Source organism: Nicrophorus vespilloides, unplaced genomic scaffold (assembly GCF_001412225.1).
Source record: "Nicrophorus vespilloides isolate i.1.1-1 unplaced genomic scaffold, Nicve_v1.0, whole genome shotgun sequence".
In the NCBI taxonomy this organism is placed as follows: domain Eukaryota; kingdom Metazoa; phylum Arthropoda; class Insecta; order Coleoptera; family Silphidae; genus Nicrophorus; species Nicrophorus vespilloides.
In genome coordinates, this window is record NW_017100083.1 from 688046 (window position 1) to 709089 (window position 21044).

The 21044-nt window shown below is 28.9% G+C and overlaps 1 protein-coding gene across 1 annotated transcript in view; it reads left to right on the forward strand.

The window, feature by feature from the left end:
* Positions 1-21044, forward strand: part of LOC108567058 (voltage-dependent calcium channel gamma-8 subunit) — a 173785-nt gene that overhangs the window by 146072 nt on the left and 6669 nt on the right. The gene's annotated exons all lie outside the window — the stretch shown is intronic.

Consider the following 21044-nt stretch of genomic DNA (forward strand, 5'->3'; position numbering starts at 1 on the left):
GAAAATGGAAAACGGATTCAGAAGACACGCACTTGCCCGGCGGTATATAACATGTATATAAACTACACACGTTATATAACCGGTATAATCAATATTTTCGAATTGGTTGCACCTTGAATCATAATTAACTGTTAACTGTAAAAACTACTGTTCAGTTCCCTGTTTTTCTTTTGCTTGATTATTTTCGAGTTTGAAGACTCAACGCGTCGTCGCTTAAGGCCTTTTTTTTGCAGAAGACAAGTAAAGAAGCAAAGTTTGGTGCACCAAATAAATGATGGTCTACTTACTCGATCGTAGGTATTTATCCAATTGTGTTGCGATGTCGAAGGTGTAATTTGTTGTTGTTGTTTGTTATTGGTGGTATGTGAAGAAAGAGATTCACTGGGAAAACTCGTATTTGATTTGGATACTTTGTGTGTGGTTTTCTTCCATATACTTTTTTTTTTTTTGGAAGATTGGATGATGGTATGTACTTGTGTATGAGGTAATGATTACTAGTGCACTGAGCTCGTTCTCTGCTGTTTAAATGCTGGTAGGTTGGTTAACACTCACGGAACGGTTGCTGAGGAATGACTGTCCTGAGTTGGGTCCGTGATCTCTATATACCCGGGTCCCGTACCCGTGGTGGGGGTACAGCCGGGTCCGGTAGGTGAGTATTCAGGTATTATGGGTTAGGTAGGGTGCACGGGGATGAGACGGGAGGCGAAAAAAGTCCAGGTGTTTCCCTATGGACAATGGGATGGATTTGCCTGCTTTGCCTGCCTTTTGGGTCCATTGTACGGACCACGGATTTCCTACGAATCCTTTTTCGTATACTTATTATATTCTTTTTCCTCTCACACACTCGCCTCGTACCTTTCTACCCTCCGCAGGAATATACCCTCAAACTTCAATACTTTGGTAACACATATTCATGACCTGTGTACTTACTCTCTTTCTCTCTCTCTCTCTTACGTTACATAGAAAAAAAAGAAAGATTATAATGCGTTGCAATCAATCATCTTGCATGTCGTAAAATCATGGGAAAACGACTTTCAAAGCACAATTTCCATTCGTTAAACCCATGCAGCATTCAAATTTGATTTGAAATGCCTTTTTAATTTTTCTTCATTTCAAAAATTCTTACAGTTATTACCATGGGAAAAGAATTTGCAAATCAGAATATTCATTCGAAAAATTCATAAACCTCAAAGCATACTGAAATGTCTTTCTAATTTTTTCTTCATTATTTAAGAAAATTATCATCGGAAAACGATATAAAACCAGAATTTCCTCAAAATATTCGGAAAACTTTAATTTGAAATATTTTTTTTATAAATATTTTTTCTTTATTTAAGAAATTCTTATAGTTTTATTATCATGGAAAAACAATTTCCAAACTAGAATTTTCATTCTTCAAAAGAAAACTTTAATTTGAAATATTTTTGTAACTTTTTCTTCATTATTTAAAAAATTCTTATAGTTATCATCAAAACATACAGAAAACTTAAATTTGAAATAACTTTATAAATATTTCTTCTCTAATTAAGAAATCTTTATAGTTTTATTATAATGAAAAAACGTCATAAACCACAAAGCATATAGAATTTGGAAAATGGAAAAATCAGAAGTCTCTTTCGTTTTATGTATATTACACAAAATGTACTTCAAAATTACATTTCAAAACTTTTCTTTTGCAAATTTTATTTATTTGAAACGATTTTTTTTTTGTTCATTTTAGAAATTATTAATAACGGGAAAACGATTTGCAAAACATAATTAGTGTTATAATATACATAAATTCACTGAAAAAAATCACATCTCAATATTGTATTCATTTCAGCAATGAGAATCACGAGAAAGCTACTAAAAAATAACAGAATTTCCATTTGTAAATTCATAAAATTTGCTTTAAAATTATACCTCAAAACTTATGGTAACTCTTACTTCAATTATCTTTAAGTATTTGTTTTTTTGTTGACTTTGAATGCAAATTTTACATATCTTTCAACATATTTCTACAATTTATAAAACTGAATATTTCTTTTACTAAAATATTATTTGAAATATTTTAACATTAGAATTATCATGAACAAATGTAAAAATTCTAATCTTTGTGTATAAATAACAATAATATATACTTTTATTAAAAAAAAATCAATATAAATATACAAATTTCTAAAAACTTAGCTTTAAAAAAATATGAATAGTTCTTGTATTAACATTGGATTTCCATATCACGAAGTTTCAGCTTTCGGCTTATTCTTCTCAATAGCCTAAAGATTCTCGGACCGATAGGTCAGAAATGTCTTCAATTTGCAATCCCACAAAACATCATAGCGAGTTGAGCTTTCGCCGCTTTAAATCCCAAGAAAAGTATTTTCCTCATGTGCTATAAACGTTCTTTTTCCAAACCAGCAAATCCGCTATCAGATTATTTAATTTTTCAGTAAAGCAATCAAATTTTCCATAAAATACAACATCTCAGAAATAAATCAAACATTACATTATTTCCTTTAAGATTCGTAAAAAAAAGTTTTGACTAATAGCAATATTTCTATTAAATTCAGTTACTAAATTATGAGAAAGTTAATTAAAATTATTCTGAAATTTCTACTGAAAACCATTCAGGGAATTTCTAAAGCGTTTTCAATGAACTGCGCTTACAATTACAACAAAAAGATTTAGTTTTCTTTTATTCAGCTTCAATCCCACATGGAATAGTATGCAACATGGGAAATATCATTGTTAACACAAAAGGAAGAAAAAAGTTTTTTTCGCATTGCTTCGTTTGAATGGAAAATCTGAAAACGAAAAATTTCCGTGAAAAAAATTTAACACCCGACAGTATCTAATTACACGAAATGTACGTTGTCAAAGGTTTTTTTTTGTATGCAGATGATTTCTCACAAAATTTTCCGAGAAAAACCAATACCAATTTCACGCTGAAAGTCAAGGTAGAATCTACAGAAGACGTGTTTACAACGTGCCATAGTCGACGACAGAACAGAGAAGCTGTTACATTTTATTGAGATCAGTTCGAAACGAAAGTGGTTTGATTTTTTGTATTACCGTTGCCATAACGTCCATTCCATCTGAAGCGAACGTTATATAAGAGTTGTTTCTTTATTAGTTGATGTTATTTGAAATTATGCGAATTTTGTATGTTTTTAAAGAAATTATTGTAATTATAGACAAAGTCAACATTTTCTTCTTGTAAATTTAAATTTTAACACCGATTAAATTAATTATTAATAACAATTGTAAAAAAAGAAACAAAAATTTAACAAAAGTTAAATATTTATGTTAAAATCTGCTTTAAAATATTAAAAAAAGTTGAGTTAATAAAATGAATTTGTAGTTTAGATTTTGTAATTTAAACAATTATGCGATATAGAAAAAAATAACAAATTAATAATTTAGTGATAAGTTAAGAAGTTATAATAAAGTGAAAAAAGTTAAACTTTTTTAGTAAAATCTTTTTAAATGAGAATATGAGAGCCACATGCGGCTCTTCAAGAGCCACAACAAAATACAAATAGTATATATATTTTATATTATGATTGATATTTTTTTTAAAAATTATTATACCAAATGTTTAGTTTATGAAAGTAAAATTGTAATGATATAATTCAAAAAAATATGTTAAAAAAGTAAATTGATTGTGTAATTTAAATTGTTATGCGATAAGTTCATAATTTTTAAATATAAATAATAGAGTTGAAGAAAGTTAAACATTTTGAACAGAAAGACTAAACATTCAAAATATTTTCAATTACAAATATGTAAAATAGTAATTAACAAATGTTAAAAAAAAAAACAATTTTAACATGATTACAAATTAAATTTATTAAATAACGTAATCAAAATACGTAAAGTAAATTTGCTCAAGTGCTCATTATGTGAAAAGGTTAATTTCTTACTGAAAATGTGAAAACATTTCTAAAAATGTATAGAATAAAATTGTTGATGAAACATTAAAATTTGCTTATGAATATTTTTAGTTACAAATGTTATACAATAAAATAGTAATTAACAAATGTTAAAAAAAATAATTTTACCATGATTACAAATTACATTATTGTTTATAATTGAAACTCATAAAGTTATCATTAAAATTACATGTAGTTTCCTTTTTACATATTTTCATTTAACAAGATTTCATTAAAAAAAATAACTTATTTTCAACACACCTAAAGTTAAAAAAGTTTAACTTTTTTCACATATTATTATTTCTATTTGAAACTTGTGAACTCATCACTAAATTACTAATTCGTTACTTCTTTCTATAATTATTTAAATTACAAAATCTAAACTACAAATACGTAAAGTACATTTAATAAAGTGATCATTATGTGAAAAGGTTAATTTATTACTGAAATCTAAAGACTTTTCTGGGAATGTATGGTATAAAATTATTGATGAAAGATATGAAAGTTGTTTGGGTAATTATTATGGCTTAACTATAAATGTGAATTGTCAGAAAAGTGAGAACTTGTTTTATGTGTAAAAAAAAACATTATAGAAGAAAGTTCAATATTTTTTTATCTAAAGTTAGTGAGTGTTATAATAATAAGAAATTATGACATCAGGTAAGTTAATAAATTATAAATGAAAAGAAAATGGTAAAGCTAGAAATCACAAAATAGAGTGTAAAATGCTATATATAATAAAGTAATAAAAATGTGAAAAACAGGTCGTTTCTGGACACCTGATCGAAGCAGATCCCTGGATCATCTCCCCTCGCACAGGCTGTGGAAAAATTGGGAATCAAAAGTTAAACATTAATATTTACATCACGGGGACGTTTATATCGAGGGAGGAACGCGTTGCTATAAATTATATTGGGGTGGATTTAGCAGCCCTTCACTCTTTCCATATCCTCATGTATCTCTCTCGCTCTCATTTTGATACTCAAAAATGCGCCCCTTCGGTCCAATCCATCGTATTGCGAGCAATAAAAACGTTTACGATATCGTTATTTTGCGTCCGAAGTCAAATACCTGCCTCGTAAATAAATGAGACACATGCAATGGACGAAAATATCGAAAAAAGCGTTTAGTCAAATCGAAATATTTACGATTGGAAAACATTGTATCTGCTGCAATGTATAACTTGTATTTCATGTAGTGACTTTTGTATCAAAATGTTGTCTTTTTTGAAAAAAAAAAAAAACTAAAGAACTAAACTATTGCTACTTATTTATTGAATTATAAAAACTTTGTGAAAGTATTAACAAAAGTTTTGGAAAACAATTACTAAAAGTAATTAAATTATTAAAAACATACTTAAAAGAACTTAACTATTGCTACTTATTTGTTGAATTATAAATCTTTGTGAAAATATTAGCAAAAATTTTGGAAAAAATTAACTAAAAGTAATTAAATTATTTAAAACATACATTAAAGAACTTAACTATTGCTACTTATTTATTGAATTATAAAACTTCGAGAAAATATTAACAAAAGTTTTAGAAAAAATTTACTAAAAGTAATTCAATTATTAAAAACATACATAAAAGAACTTAACTATTGCTACTTATTTATTGAGTTATAAAACTTTGTAAAAATATTAACAAAATTTTGGAAAAAAATTACTAAAATTAATTAAATTATTAAAACATATATAAAAAAAACTAAACTATTGCTACTTATTTATTGAATTATAAAACTTTGTGAAAATATTAACAAAAATTTTGGAAAAAATTTACTAAAACTAATTAAATTATTAAAAACATACATAAAAGAACTAAACTATTACTACTTATTTAATTGAATTATAAAACTTTATGAAAATATTAGCAAACGTTTTGGAAAAAAATTACTAGAAGTAATTAAATTATTAAAAACATACATAAAAGAACTATAGCTACTTATTTGTTGAATTATAAAACTTTGTGAAAATATTATCAAACTTTTGGAAAAAATATATTACAAAGGACAGAAAGACCTTGGATCATAATCATTTGAGTTCAAATCAGACCTAATGAAAGAATATTAAAATAAACTATATTAAATGTAATTAAATTATTAAAAGATATAGAATAAGTCTAAACCAGCATTTCTCAACCTTTTTTGTCGCGCGACTTAACACATTGCTAAGAGTATTTCAGTTCAGTTCCTCGCATTGACAATAAAGTGACAGCTGTCATTTTGCAACCATTAATGATTTTATATTTCGGTTTTCTACATAAAATCTAGTCTCATTAATTATAAAAAAACACATTAAAAATCTCGAAAAAATCTAAATTATTACTGTTTTAAATAATATTCCTCAATTACAAACAATAATTATTAAAAAAAACGAAAATATATAAAACGATAATGATCAAAAACAAAATCAGTAGATGATAATTAATTAATTAATTAAATTCAATGATTTATTTACAAATCTTTATGAAAATCTTATAAATCAAAAACATTCTATTTGAATACGTTTTCACCTTAAGTTTTTTTCTCTTAAAACGTACATTTCAATCATTACAAAAGCAGCTGCTTCATGAATTTCACTTTGTCTCCATGACTACAAATATGACCTTGATATAAAAATGTGTGTAATATGTAAAATCCTTTGAAATATTAGTGTTTATTGAATATATTTCTAGCAGACGTTAATTAGGAAAATAGAAATATTACTAAATATGTAAATTCTAATTATTCATAACTATTGCCTTAAATGTAATTAATTAATTAAGTTTTTTTTAATTGCTTTTCTTCAATAAATATATCTGTATTTAATGTATTTTGTATCAATCTCCAAGGCAACCAAAATATAAGTTAAAAAGTGAAAAAAAATAGAGTAGTGTAGAGTGTAAGTGAAACCAAAAAAAAAGAGAGTATTACTAATTACGTAAATTTAATTTAGTAAGATAATATTGTGTGTTGACTCCTGTTTTCAACAAATAATCTTCCTAAGGATTGATACAAGCTTAGACCAATTAGAAACATGAAATAAGACTAATTATGTACCTGATGATAAAATCATGAAGATAAAATCGAAAAAAAAAATTGGTCGTGTGCAGGAATCTAAATTTTTGTATTGAGAACTATAGCAAGCTGCGTAAGTTTTTTGGTTTTATTTCTTGGGGGGTTGGGGGTAGGTAACCTAGAATTAAACCAAGATTTGGAAAAGGTTAGACCAGATGGTCGATGGGCTATGATCGTAATCACACAAATTACATTCGAAAAGTGTGCTGCCGTCTGTTGTCGTGTGGCACGCGCGTCTCCTAATGAAAAAAAGCCAAAGGAAAATGTAAAGATCCACCACGAAAGAAAAATGAAACAAGAATTTCAAAAACAAAGAAAAAAGAAGAACGGGAATGAGATTAGTTATGTACACCTGTCGCGATGTGGCGCTGATGTACCGGAAACACGTGGCGCGGCAGCTGGACGTTTCCCAATTTAATTGTCCTTCGGACATATCCACCTATAAAAATGTTAAGGACCCCACTAAATAAGAAGAGGATGAGGACCACGAAGACGGTAATGGCGCCGCGCCGGATGCACGGGGTGCTGATTATATTCGAATTAGTGGAAATCTGTTTGATTAACAATACCTTCTGGTACCCTCTACCACCTTCTTCGGGCCCAGATGATGCTCAAGAATAATAATAATAACAGCACTTCCAAATGGAATCTGTAATTGTTTTGGGTGTTGATTTCGAGTGCAGCTGTCCGCTCGCCTTGCACCTTGTCCGAGCCATTCCTTCCTATAGGTTCCCCCCTCGCCGATATAATTCCGTTTTTGTTCCTCTCCAATACTCTACTTCACTTCGAAATCATCTGTTGATTTTTCTGTTTTTATTATTTCCCCCTTGGCTTTCCCCATTTCAATAACAACAGTAAGCCTGGTAATTGGCCATTACCAGATTTTTAATTCTCCCCACAGATTATTACCCTCATGTGGACGCATTCAGATATATCACGTACTTTTGACAGCTCTCCAATGTCACTAAAAGAGATTATCATCATTTTCCCAGAACCACGTGACATTCTCCTCATTCGTAATAAGCACAATCAGTTAATAAAAGTTATCATCCTTTCTCTCATCCACAATTTATTTACTATCAACACCATATCTTACTTTACTCTAAAATCCAATTAAAACAAAATAATTAGTACACAAATAAAACTTTCTATATTGTATAAACGTTTATATTTAAAAAGAAAATAATTACATTTGAATTCAATTCAAAATTATATTATTTTACTTATTACATAATATTTCATTATTTTATCAAGATCTTGTTATTTTTTATATTATTTATTTCACGAGTATTTGAGCAAATTTCTATAATTACACATTTATAAAACTTTCAATTTTAATTATATAAAATATCTATCTAATTCAGAAAACATTTAGAATCTTTATTTTTATAACAAAATGAAAATGGAAAATTAACAAACAAAGAATTTATGTTTCTTCCAAAAAAAAAAAATATAAAATAACTATTTTCATCATATAATTCTATCAAATATAAAATTTTAACTTCATATTTTATTTATAATTGATTATATTACAATTTGCATTAATTTTCAACTAATTGCTCATATTTTTATAAAGCAATGATTTGAATAAATTTATCATTTTTTATAAGATTAAAGACTGTATTTTCTAATGAATTAAGCATTAATGCAAATAAAATAAATGATTATATTCTTTAGCTAAGTTATTTAATATATTTTTGTTATTGTTTAAGAAAATTAATCTTTGATGTTATGTTTTCAAATTTTATTTCGCACTTGCTTCATTTTTTATGATTATTCAACCTTCATTCATGGTTTCTTAGTAATTTACTTAATATAAATATTATTTTTATATAAACTTTCATTAATTGCACATTCAAATATTTTTAATTATTAATTGCAATTAAATATTATAAAAGGTGCTTTCACAATACAGAAATACCTCACATAGTGCAGATAATTGATTCCGCCAATATAACGGATTGTTTGAAACCGGACTAATTGAGGAAAACTTTACTGTTGTATAAAGTAACAGAAAAACGATTAGAACTAAAATAATTTTGTGTTCTAATTATTGTTATTTCGCTGAATTAAAATTTAGTTTGTTTTGAAATTTATATACCGGACTGTTTGAAACCGGACTAACCGAGGAAGACTTTACTGTTGTATAAAGAAACAATTAACGATTATCAAAAAAATAAGTATTGTACTATTTAATATTACTTTTCTCAATTAAAACTTAGTTTGTTTTTAAATTTATAAACCAGGCATTACACCGGACTGTTTGAAAACGGACTAATCGAAGAATACTTTACTGTTGTATAAAGTAACAAAAAAAACGATTATAAATAAAATAATTTTGTGTACTAGTTACTGTTATTTTGTTGAATTAAAATTTAGGTTGTTTTGAAATTTATGAACCAGATATTATACCGGACTGTTTGAAACGGGACTAACCGAGGAAGACTTTACTGTTGTATAAAGTAACAATTAACGATTATCAAAAAAAAATAAGTATGTGTACTATTTATTATTATTTTTCTCAATTAAAATTTAGTTTTTTCTTAAATTTATAAACCAGGCATTATACCGGACTGTTTGAAACCGGACTAAAGTGACAAAAAAAACGATTATCAACAAAAATAAGTTCATGTACTAGTTATTTTGCTGAATTAAAATTTAGTTTGTTTTGAAATTTATAAACCGGACATTATACCGAACTCCTTGAAACCGGAATAATCGAGGAAGACTTTACTGTTGTATAAAGTGACAAAAAAAATTGTTAGTTTGCTCAGTTTTGAAATTTACAAACCGGACTATAGAGAATCCGGGGCTGATCCAATGCGCACTATGCGAGGTATTTCTAAAGCAATGACATGTCCTAATATATTAATAGTAACTAATGGTAATAATATATGAAAGGATTGTGTAAAAATTACTCAAAGGATGTTTGATTCACAAACGGACTAATTATAAACCCAATAAATGCAATTCGCAAAAATTGAACAGAGAACAGGGAAATATCCGGCTTCCTCCTCAGACGTTCGTTACGAAACTTTCCTCCAAACTTCGATTTACTCCATTATCATTTCCTCGCATATCTCTTCTCTTTTTGCTGCTCTCTCCATCGTCGTTCGTTAAAAGCTTTCGAGGTAGTTAGGTAATCAGGTTTTCGGTCAATCTCTTCGGGACGGGTAACAACGTTTGCTGGGCGTTTCGCCCTTTTCCATCCACCTAAAACGACCACCAGTTGAACATAGTTCTTCCATCCTGCAACCTGCCCAACCATCCCCAATGTATTTCACCCTCTCTTTTTCTTTCTCACCCATATTTACATCCTCAGCAACAACAACAGACATAAAAAAAATTGGAACAGAGAACCGGAAACAATCGGTACACGAGTACTCCTCCAGGTCACCGGAGAACCGCAGGGGTTAATTTCCAACCCTCCATTGTAGTGCTCCGTTTCACCCTTTTTTTTCTCATATTTTTCCAACCCAGAAATTAAATCATATACAAATAACGTTTTCGTTTCATATTTAATAAGACGCCCTTTATATTGTGTCTGTATAAATATATATGGGAATCGTGTAGCGCCGGAAGATCCCCATTGTTGCGTAATTGGGGAAGGAATTGGGAGAATGTAGTCGGCTTTTCCGAGGATCCGGAACGCTTTTGCGGTGACATACATTTCGGCAAACACGAGATTCGGAATGCGGAGAACATAATTGCTGGATTATCCTAGTTGCAAAAAAAATATTAATAATACGCACTTAATTGATGAAAGACATGAACGATTTTTAGTATAATTTACTGTGTTTTTTTAAATTTTCAATACAATACATATTATGTTACAAAAATAAAGAATATTTTTTCATTATTTAAAAAAAATAACATTTGTAAGAAACAACTATAAAAAAATGTTACATAATTATTTTACTTGTAATGTTAGTATTTGGTTTTTTGGAATTATGAAATAATCATATGTTGTAAAAGATTATTCAGAGTTCAAAATTATATATTTGATATTCAATTTTCAATGATTGAGAAAATAAAACTTTGTTTTTTTCTTGGTTAATTCTCAATAATTTGGTTAAAATATTACAATTTTTTTATAATAATAAAATTAACTTTTTTTTCCTTGAAATATTCAATTTATTCAACTGTTTTAATAGAAAATGCAGATTTGTAAATAATTAATTCGAACTTGAATTTTCAATGCTTAAACAAATAAAACTTTGTTATGAAAATGTTACAAATTAGATTTCTAGAAATTATTAAATATTATTCAACTGTTGCAATTTTCTATACACACTTGAATTTTCAATAAAACTTTGTTATAAAAATGTTACAAATTCTATTTTAATAGGAAAACTAGTTTTTGGTTTCTTTAAATTTTCTAATATCTTTTCAACTGTTGCAGTTTTCAATACACAAATTATTTCTAAAAATTATAAGAAAAAAATATTTTTCTACAGAAATTATTCAACAAACAAAACATTTCTTTATTGACTATAAAAAGAAGAGATCTTTTGGTCTTCAAATTTTAACATCTTACATCATATTAAAAAAGATTTTTAAATTAAAAATTATAAGTATACATGAATTGTATTGTTGACAAAATAACTTAAGTTATCAGAATCCGACTGAAACCGTTTGGTTTCTTTAAACTTTCAGATCTACCCTCATATATTTTACTGGTTGTAATCTTCAAAAAAAAAAGTAATACACAAACGTTTGACTGTGACTAAAATATTGGGGTTTTATGATGCTTAAAGGTAAGAGAGGGATGTAAAATTTGGTTTCTGTGGAAGATACTTTACAGTTTTGGGTGAAGAAACGTTTAGTTTTATTTGTAATGTTACCTCATATTTTAAGCATTGTGACAAGATTTGTCGGATTTTGAGAATACAGTTTTATTATTGACAACGTTTGAAATCATATTAATTCCAAAAATTTTTTTTAGAGATTAATTTGCTTGATATTTGAAAGTATCAAGAACAAGAAAATTATATTTTAATAATCGACGAATTATAATTATATATTTGTCCATTCAAATTATATCATGGATTTATACAATCTATACTAATTGAAGATGAAAACGCTAAAAGAAGTTTTCAGTAGAAGTTAAATTATATCAAATAAATTAGGAAAAATTCAAGAAACAAGAATATAAAACGCTGTTAATCTGTATAACAAATAGGTAGCAATTTGTGGTATTTTCAATAGCTGCTAAATGCAGGTAGTCGATGTGAATATCATATTTCATTGTCTAAACATCATACAGAACTTTTAATTCAGCATCACAAAAACTAATCCTCGTTGAAAATCCCGCAGGAATCCTGCAAAATCCTTCGTGGAAAACATTAATAAGCTTTAGGCGGCTGGTGTAAATTGTAATTGGCTTCTGCAAATTCCCCCATAAAGGATTACGAGTCCTGTTCCCCTTCCTTCCTTTTTCCTCAGAGTAAGCCAAAAAGTTCCGAAAACATTTGTTTTTCACCCCTCGAACGAATTGATTCCAATAAAAATTAAGGAAGAAAATGATTCGCGAAGCGATTAAAGAATCCTCGATTACCAAAATATGTGCGCACGTTCTTCCCCTTCGTTTTACATCTCTTCAGGATTCTCCAGAAAACTTTCCCCGTTTACTCCTATTATTATTGTTATTGCCATTGTTGCGTTTTATCTGGGCGAAAGTTTTCCATTTTCCGAGCGCCAAATGAATTCGTTTTTACGGAGAAAGGGACGCATCTCTACGGGTTAATTTGCATAAAAAGAAAAATTACACCAGCAACAACAACAACCGGAGCAAAAGAAAATGCAAAAACAAAAAAGTAGCGAAAACGTAAACGACGGAGCGGAGGAAAATTTAGTGCAAGGGACAAAAGTAAAATTCCGAGCCGTTTTATTTGCATTCTCTTTTATTTCTTTCGCTTGTTTCCATTTTGAGGGGTGGTTTTTGGGGGGCGGTGGATGCATTTTGCTTTTCGGAGACGTCTCATTTAACACGCTTTTGTCCTCGAATTCTTGTCCGGTTTTTGCCTCGACGAAAAACAGAACGCAAGCAGAGTGGAAAAAAAAGGAGTTTAATTATAATTCGTTTTCGCGTTATTATATAAACAGCAGATATGCGTTCTGTTGCAACTTGACAACCAAGCCAGAAATAATCACTGTTTGTAGTTCTCATTTTTTTTAATGTTATTATTATTTAACATTCTTGATTTCATTCCGCAAAACAATCAGAATTAAATTGGTCACGTTTGCAAATGCTCTCAAGTGTTTATTTACATTTATTAAACAGTTTTCCTCATTTTCTTGCGAATTTATAACAAAAACAATTATTAAAGATATATTACATTTTTTTTATTTATTTTAGCCCTGAATCATTTTTTTCTATTCTAAGACTTGACAAGACTTATAAAAAAATATTTATTAAGAATTCTTTACATGCAGAATTTTGTTATTAATTAAACTACATTTTTTAAAAATAAATTAAATCAGCTGGTACATCCACACTATACTTTACATGATACAGAAATAATAGTCAAAAGTACAAAATACTAGCTAAAGATACAATGTGTATTAGAATCGTTTTTAAGATTTATAACTCCCGGGAAAACGAAAACAAAATCCCGGGAAAACAATCTATTACACTCATAGCTTGCTTCTTCCCAAATTATAAATCAAAATCCCTTTGCATCACTTAAACGATTTTTTTTTTGTTCTCATTTTTATCTAAAAAAATCAACAAAATTCTCAGGAAAAAAAAAATTCTATACTCGCACTTTTCTCTCTAATTGAGTAAGATAAGCAACAGTAATTGGTATATCTGATATTTACAATTCAGGTTACGTAACGAATAACTTTTCTTTTTGTTAATGATTATAACTAAAAAAAAAACATTTTAGTATTAAGATATTTTCATATTTTCTGTTAAAGCTGATGTGAAATCGATATTCCAGACGTCGGTCTCCAAAGTGCTAGTAATATTGAGAAGCAATACTACTTTACATATGTTTTACTTTAATGCACACAATCCATTACAGGTGAAACGAACACACGTGTTTGTTTTATTGACTTTGACAGAATACACCTTAGATATTTTATGCTCAAATTCAACAACTTTAAAAAAGCAATGTCTTCACATTTTAGTAATTTTCTCTCAAACTATAATATGTATAGTAGATCTAAGAAGTACATATGAAAGTTGTATTAATAATTTTAGAAATTAGATGAAGTTATCGATATTCAATGAGTTTTGACTAAATAATTATTGAATACGTGAGCGAATCGAAATTGCAAATTCGGGTATTGTACTTGGAATTCAATGCAATATGAACCGTGAGGAAAGAAATAGAAAGCTACCCTTCTTGTTGTATGTTATTGTTCAGTGAGGCGACAAAGCCACTAACAAATAGGCACCATCTTCGATGGAATGATCGAAAATACTGGACTTCTTTCACTAAGCGAAACCTACGGAGGGTTACTGACAATGGAAAGACAACAGGACAATAGGACTTTTATGCTGCAATGCCGCAGGAATTGTGGAAGACTATTGCCTGTAAAAGTATGAAAAAAATAAATATAACTGTTTCGTTCAAGATTCAATACAAATCTTCACAATCACATTCACAATTTGTATAATATTACTAATGATTAATCACAATTTATTGATGTAAGAAATTGTGTGTGTTTTTTAATGTTTGTAATATTATAAAAAAATTGAAATATAACTTTTGAAACATATACAAATTTTAAATTATTGTTGAAAAATTATAAGAAAACGTAATCAAAATGTTATCAAAACTTGTTTTCGTATATATACTGTATTTCTGTAATTTCACAATTTTATATTCAAATCTACTAGTAAATTATTTAAAAATTTCATCAATCTAACAAACAAAATTTACATAATAACAAAATATGTACATTGTTTCATGTCAAAATGGCTGTTATTCTTTTGAAAAATGACAGCTGTCACCTTGTATCAAATTATCAACATTTTATGTTATCAATAATTAGGTTTCAGTACAACTTAATCCAAATATGTTGAATCGCGTTGTAAGAAGGTTGAGAAACACTGATCTGAATATTATAATCAGACATCAGAAATACTTATCTTGAGATTTTTTAAACGCTTATCGTGTTAACACGTAATTTTATATAAGAGATAAGTGTTTCTAGCGAATTTCTCAATTCTCCATGTAAATAATGCATTCTCAAATCTTTAAAAAATATAAAAATTATGTCAATGTTATGACTCAATTTTAGCAATCGATTTGAATGAATGTAACGCTTATTTTGTGGTCACATAAAAAAATTGCTTAAGATTAATTTCTGCATTATCAAATAATTTATTCAAAAAATAAAATTTAGTAAAAATCTATTTTGCGAATACACTTTTTCGTTAAATTTTTTTATAAGAACGATAGAAGATCAATAATTTATATTATTTCTACATTTTCATATAACTATTCTTATGATAGTCTTAATATTGTCAACGTTATGACTAAATTTCACAAATTGCTTTAGGTGTGACATTCGTCGTGTTAACACGCAATTTGACTGGTCAAAACTCAGGTGATTGATGGTTTAGGTCTTAGCACGGGTGGTAAAAGTATGTTTCTACCCTTTTCGACAACTTTTTTGCTATTGCTGCTGTCATTTCTCTCTCTCTCTTTCATTTATCCACCTTTGATTTTGATTGATTGATACATCGAGTGTATATGCGTTACGTGCGGAATAATGTTCATGGATGGGCTCGAAGGTTGTTGTTTTGGTGGTTCGTGCGCCCGGGCTGGTGGGTACCAACCAACCAGCTGGCGCTCTTGAAGAAGGTGAAATAAGAAAGGTGGTGGTTGGTAGTAGATGTTCCTTTGTGCGCCGCGTGCCGGCTGCTTTCGACAGCTGCTGGGCCAGGTGCAGCACCCTGACTGCACATGTCTTCTCCTCTCCTTCTCCTCTTCCAGTGTATAGCCCTGTATGTGTATAGGCCAGTGTACACACACACACACATATATGCACATACTCATCCGTATACATGAGCATGGATGTATATGTGCCCCAGGTATAGAAGTCCAACATCCAACAACAACAACCACCAAGAGAACCCGACGCACATACACATACACACGCAAACTCCTTCCTTTTCAGAAAACGCTCTCCACTCATTTATTATTCTTTCATCCGTGTTACTCCGCACATAAAAAATACCCGCACAACGCAATCGGTTAGTTCCTAAATAATAATATAAGAAAGAACTTCTTTAGTTTTACATACTCCTTTGATTTACTTCCGAACGAATATTATATAGTCAGCAACCCTTAAATCTGAAAGATTTTATTACCTAATAACGTTTCCCTTCCCACATTATTCACACTTCATATTAAGATAATCCCATAAGGATAATAGTAATAATAGCTAAACCGTACTAAATCTAAGCAGTATTAAACCTAAACAATTAGTTTACTAACAATAGATCTGAATCAATTGAGAAATAGTACTTTAGATTGGATTCTAGCTTCAAGCAAGTACAGAAATATTTTATTTTTATTTAAACAAAAATACGTAAATTTTATATAAAATGCAATAAAAAATATCAGTATTAATGTCAAAAAAAAACTACAATTTTTTTTATTAAGATATAATTTCAATTCAACGTGAAACTAACAAATAATATATTGTCGCAATATATTAGTTTACGCAAGAAGACTTGACTATATCTAATACACAGTATATGTTTCAATTTAGTCCAGAAGACTGTTTTGTGTTGAATATTAAGACTAGAATCTGTACCGAAATATGTGATTTGAAACCTTTTTTGTACGTAATAAGATAATTTGATTTATTTAATGTAATTCTAAATATTGTGATTCCAATGGTTTTATAAAATAAGTTTCAATAAATCCAAGGTATTTAGGAATTATTGAAATTTATATATCTAGTATAAAATATATTTGTTTATGATAACGTCCCTATTTTTGCAGGATGTTTATCTGCCCTAAAATATGTTAGATGTTGTATCCACATCATTGACAGGTGACATAACTATCTGTCAGGTGTCAACTGAAAACATTCAGTTTTCTTATGTCATGTAATTTTTTGAATTTGCATCTTCACTTTTTGTCTAAAAAAAAACAAAACAATGTCAAATAAAATCAAACTTAAAATTGCAAATACAAAACAGAATTTTAAATGCATGCCGTGGGACAAGTTCCAACAAGATCCTCTACAGACATTTTTTCAATCTAATTCCAAGACTGTTTGAGTTTGGAGCGGGTTATCTAAGCAAATCTCTTTATTTAAATAGTCTTATCTAAGCTAATTTCGACTGTGCAGTAGTTGGAAGGGAAATTCCAAAGAACACTGCTGTATCGTGTACGAGTCAAAAGGAAGGATGAAGAAAACCGAGGACTTTCTTTTGCCCTTCTCGATCTAACCTAATTCAACTGCTTTGCATAATTTAATTTTAACACACAAAAAAAAATATATAAATTTCAACGTAAATACGTATACACGTTCACAAGGATAAATGCTTAAACTAGTTATCGTGATCAGATTAGGTTTAAAATTAGTTCGTAACTAAGCACCATAACGATGGGCGATAAATTAACCCGCATTCCTTCAGTGGAAATTATGAAATAGCCCTTTTTTTCGAACTCGCTTCACAAAGGTAAAGTCTGATTCATACATGCGCATTTATATTTATTTTTTGTTTGTAATTAAACATATACTTACATAATAAATTATCTACTTATCATTTAAAATCTAATAATCGTGCCAGCATGAAATACCTTTAAAAAATTATATTGTTTTATGCTTTCATTAAATGATGTATCTTTTGTATACTTTTCAAGAAACGTTTGTGGTTTAAAACATCTTGGTTTAGTGAGAATAATTCCACTTTTATATAATTCACTATAATGGAATAATAATTATTGATGTGTACAAGTACAAATTCTTTGATATTGCATGATATACAAATGATCACATGTTCTAATCTTTGGATAATCTATATTGTCATCTGAATATAATTTGAATAATAAATACCATTGATCATATGCTATATTATATGCATAATTTCTATGTTCGATTTACTTATGCTTTATTAAGATATACTATGAAGTACTAATAAAACTAACTTAACTGAAAACTTTGGTAATTTGTACCATAAAGTACACCAATAATCTCATACTAAAAGCTTTTAATAATTTCTATGTTCTACTTTATACTTCTTTGTAATATATTATAATGTACCAATGATATCAATCTATAATAAATTTTTACTTACTACAAGTTTGATATTTCATAATTTACCAATGGTCTCATGTTGAAATCTTTGAATAATCTATATTTTCCTCTTAATGTTATTCGTATCATAAATATCAATCACCACATGCTATATTCATTGCATAATTACTATGTTCGATTTACTTTTCTATTAAGATAAACTATGAACTACTAATAAAACTAACTTTAGTGAAAACTTTGGTAATTTGTACCATAAAGTACACCAATGATATCAATCTATAATCTACAATACACTCTTACTTACTACAATTTTGACATTTCATGATATACCAATGGTCTCATGTTGAAGTCTTTAGGTCATAAATACAAATGACCACATGCTATATTATTTGCATAATTGCTATGATTGATTTACTTTCCATTATGGTAAACTATGAACTACTAATAAAACTAACTTTAGTGAAAACTTTGATAATTCGATAATACTAAAAATTTTGGATGTTATCTGTGTTCTACTTTATACTTCTTTATAATATATCATAAAGTACCAATGATATCAATCTATAATCTATAATAAATTCTTACTTACTACAACTTTGACATTTCATGATATACTAATTGTCTCATGTTGAAGTCGTTAGATCATAAATACCAATGACCGCATGCTAAATTATTTGCATAATTGCTATGTTCGATTTACTTTTCTATTAAGATAAACTATGAACTACTAATAAAACTAACTTTAGTGAAAACTTTGGTAATTTGTACCATAAAGTACACCAATGATCTCGTACTAAAAACTTTGGATAATAAAGTACCAATGATATCAATCTATAAACTACAATAAATTCTTACTTACTACAACTTTTATATTTCATGATATATCAATGGTCTCTTTATACTTTTTTTGTTATAAACCACCAATGATATCAGTCGATAATTTCTATGTTCGACTTAAAGTTTCTTTGTAATGTACGATGAAGTATCAATGATTTTAGACTCATAATATTTGGATAACTTCTATGTTCGATTTACCACTTCTTTGTGTAGTTTCATGAAATATCGATATGTGGATCATTTCTATGTTTGACTTAATGTTTCTTTGTCTCGTGCTACGAAGTACCAATGTTTTCTGCTTCTCTGTAGTTATCATTATGTACTAATTGTCTTTGGAATCATTTGTATATTCTACATACTACTTCTTTAAAAAAAACAATAATTTCAGACATGTTGCTATCTACTAGATATGTTAAAGAAACGATTTACGTTGCGTAATATGCATAATTGTATATGTTATTACTTAATGGAACTTATTCCATCAATTTTCCACCGAAGTGGATAATCTTTGACCCAACCCATCCACACGATGGTAACCTTCGTAACCCGCTCTCACTAAATTCGATATTTATTTTTTGTTTATAAAGGATCACGAATCCGAAGCTCTCTTCCTCGAAGCGTTGTTGTTATTGTTATTGCTGAGGCATTGTCCTGGCAATGGGAATGGGTGTTGTCCGATTCTCGTTCTCCTCAATACACGGGGAGGATAACCAGTCATTAAAATCGTGTAGTAGTATTCACGCGCGAAGGAAGTCTTCGTTGAAAGGATGGATCGGGCAAGAGAGAGGAGTGGAGAGGAAGAGAGGACCTCCTAATTCCTTTATGAAGCCCCGCCGCCGCATCGCGGTAATTTGCATACGCGACAAAAAGACGGTCGCAGCTGCTACGCGTCGTTCTTCTTAACTGGATGGAAAGAAGATGGAAGGAAACAGGACGAGCGAGAGAAAGAGATGTGGACGACATCTTGAACGTAATTCGTCATTCGCAAATTTTCGCGAAGAAAACTTTATGGTGTCTGCATCTTATTTTCGCTTCCACCAAAAAGTCCAAGGTGTTTGCTGTACCTCTCCTATAATGCTTTCAATGTCTGTGATAGTTAAACCTTCTTAAGAATTTCTTTCAAACTTTTACAACAGACACAACAAAATTATTTAAAAAAAAAATTAAAGCCTTTTAAACCCTCTACTTCATATTAATTATTAGAAACAAAAAGTTTATAGACAAAACAAAAACAAAAAACGTTTGAAATTTTTTTGTATTTTTGTTTATTACTTATTAAAGTTCATTTTATTCTTCAACTATTGATATATAAAATGTTAGATAACTCTCAAAATATTGATCATTTTCGAATCATTTTTACATTTTTGTTTTCGATTTTCAAAGAAATTAAAAAAAAAATCGTAATGTAAGATAAAAGTCTTCTAATTTTTAAATACATATTTTGAAACGTAACGATTTTCTTGACGTAAAGAATTAATTTAACTCCGACCCTTCATCATAACTTTGATTATGTTAATAATTGTCCTTTGAATTGGCTGCAATCAACAACAAAAAAAATCCTTTGATAAACTGTTCAATAGATCAACCATACATATATATTTTTTTATGAACGCATATCGGAAATAACTTATTTATTTCTTTTGATGCTCCGACGTGTAGGAACGCAAAGGATGTCCTTTTTCCTCTCTCTCCCGTTTCATTCAAACTTTATATATGCAAATCGGGGATTAAACAGTAACCGAATATGATTATTGTGCCTGGCATGACATCCTTGTACCATTTTTTTATACTCCATGATTCCTTTGAATCCCGAGCAAGGAACAAAGCGGAGGGGAAAAAAAGGAAAGCAATGAAAGAAAATATATATATATAAAAAAAAACGGAACGGAACGCAAGAAAGAGAACTCCGAAGGTAAACTGATGCGTAAATACACATGAAGAGTATGTGGATGGCAAGAATGGGTCGACCAGAAGGAAACAGGATCCTTTCGGGACAATGAGACCGTAGTG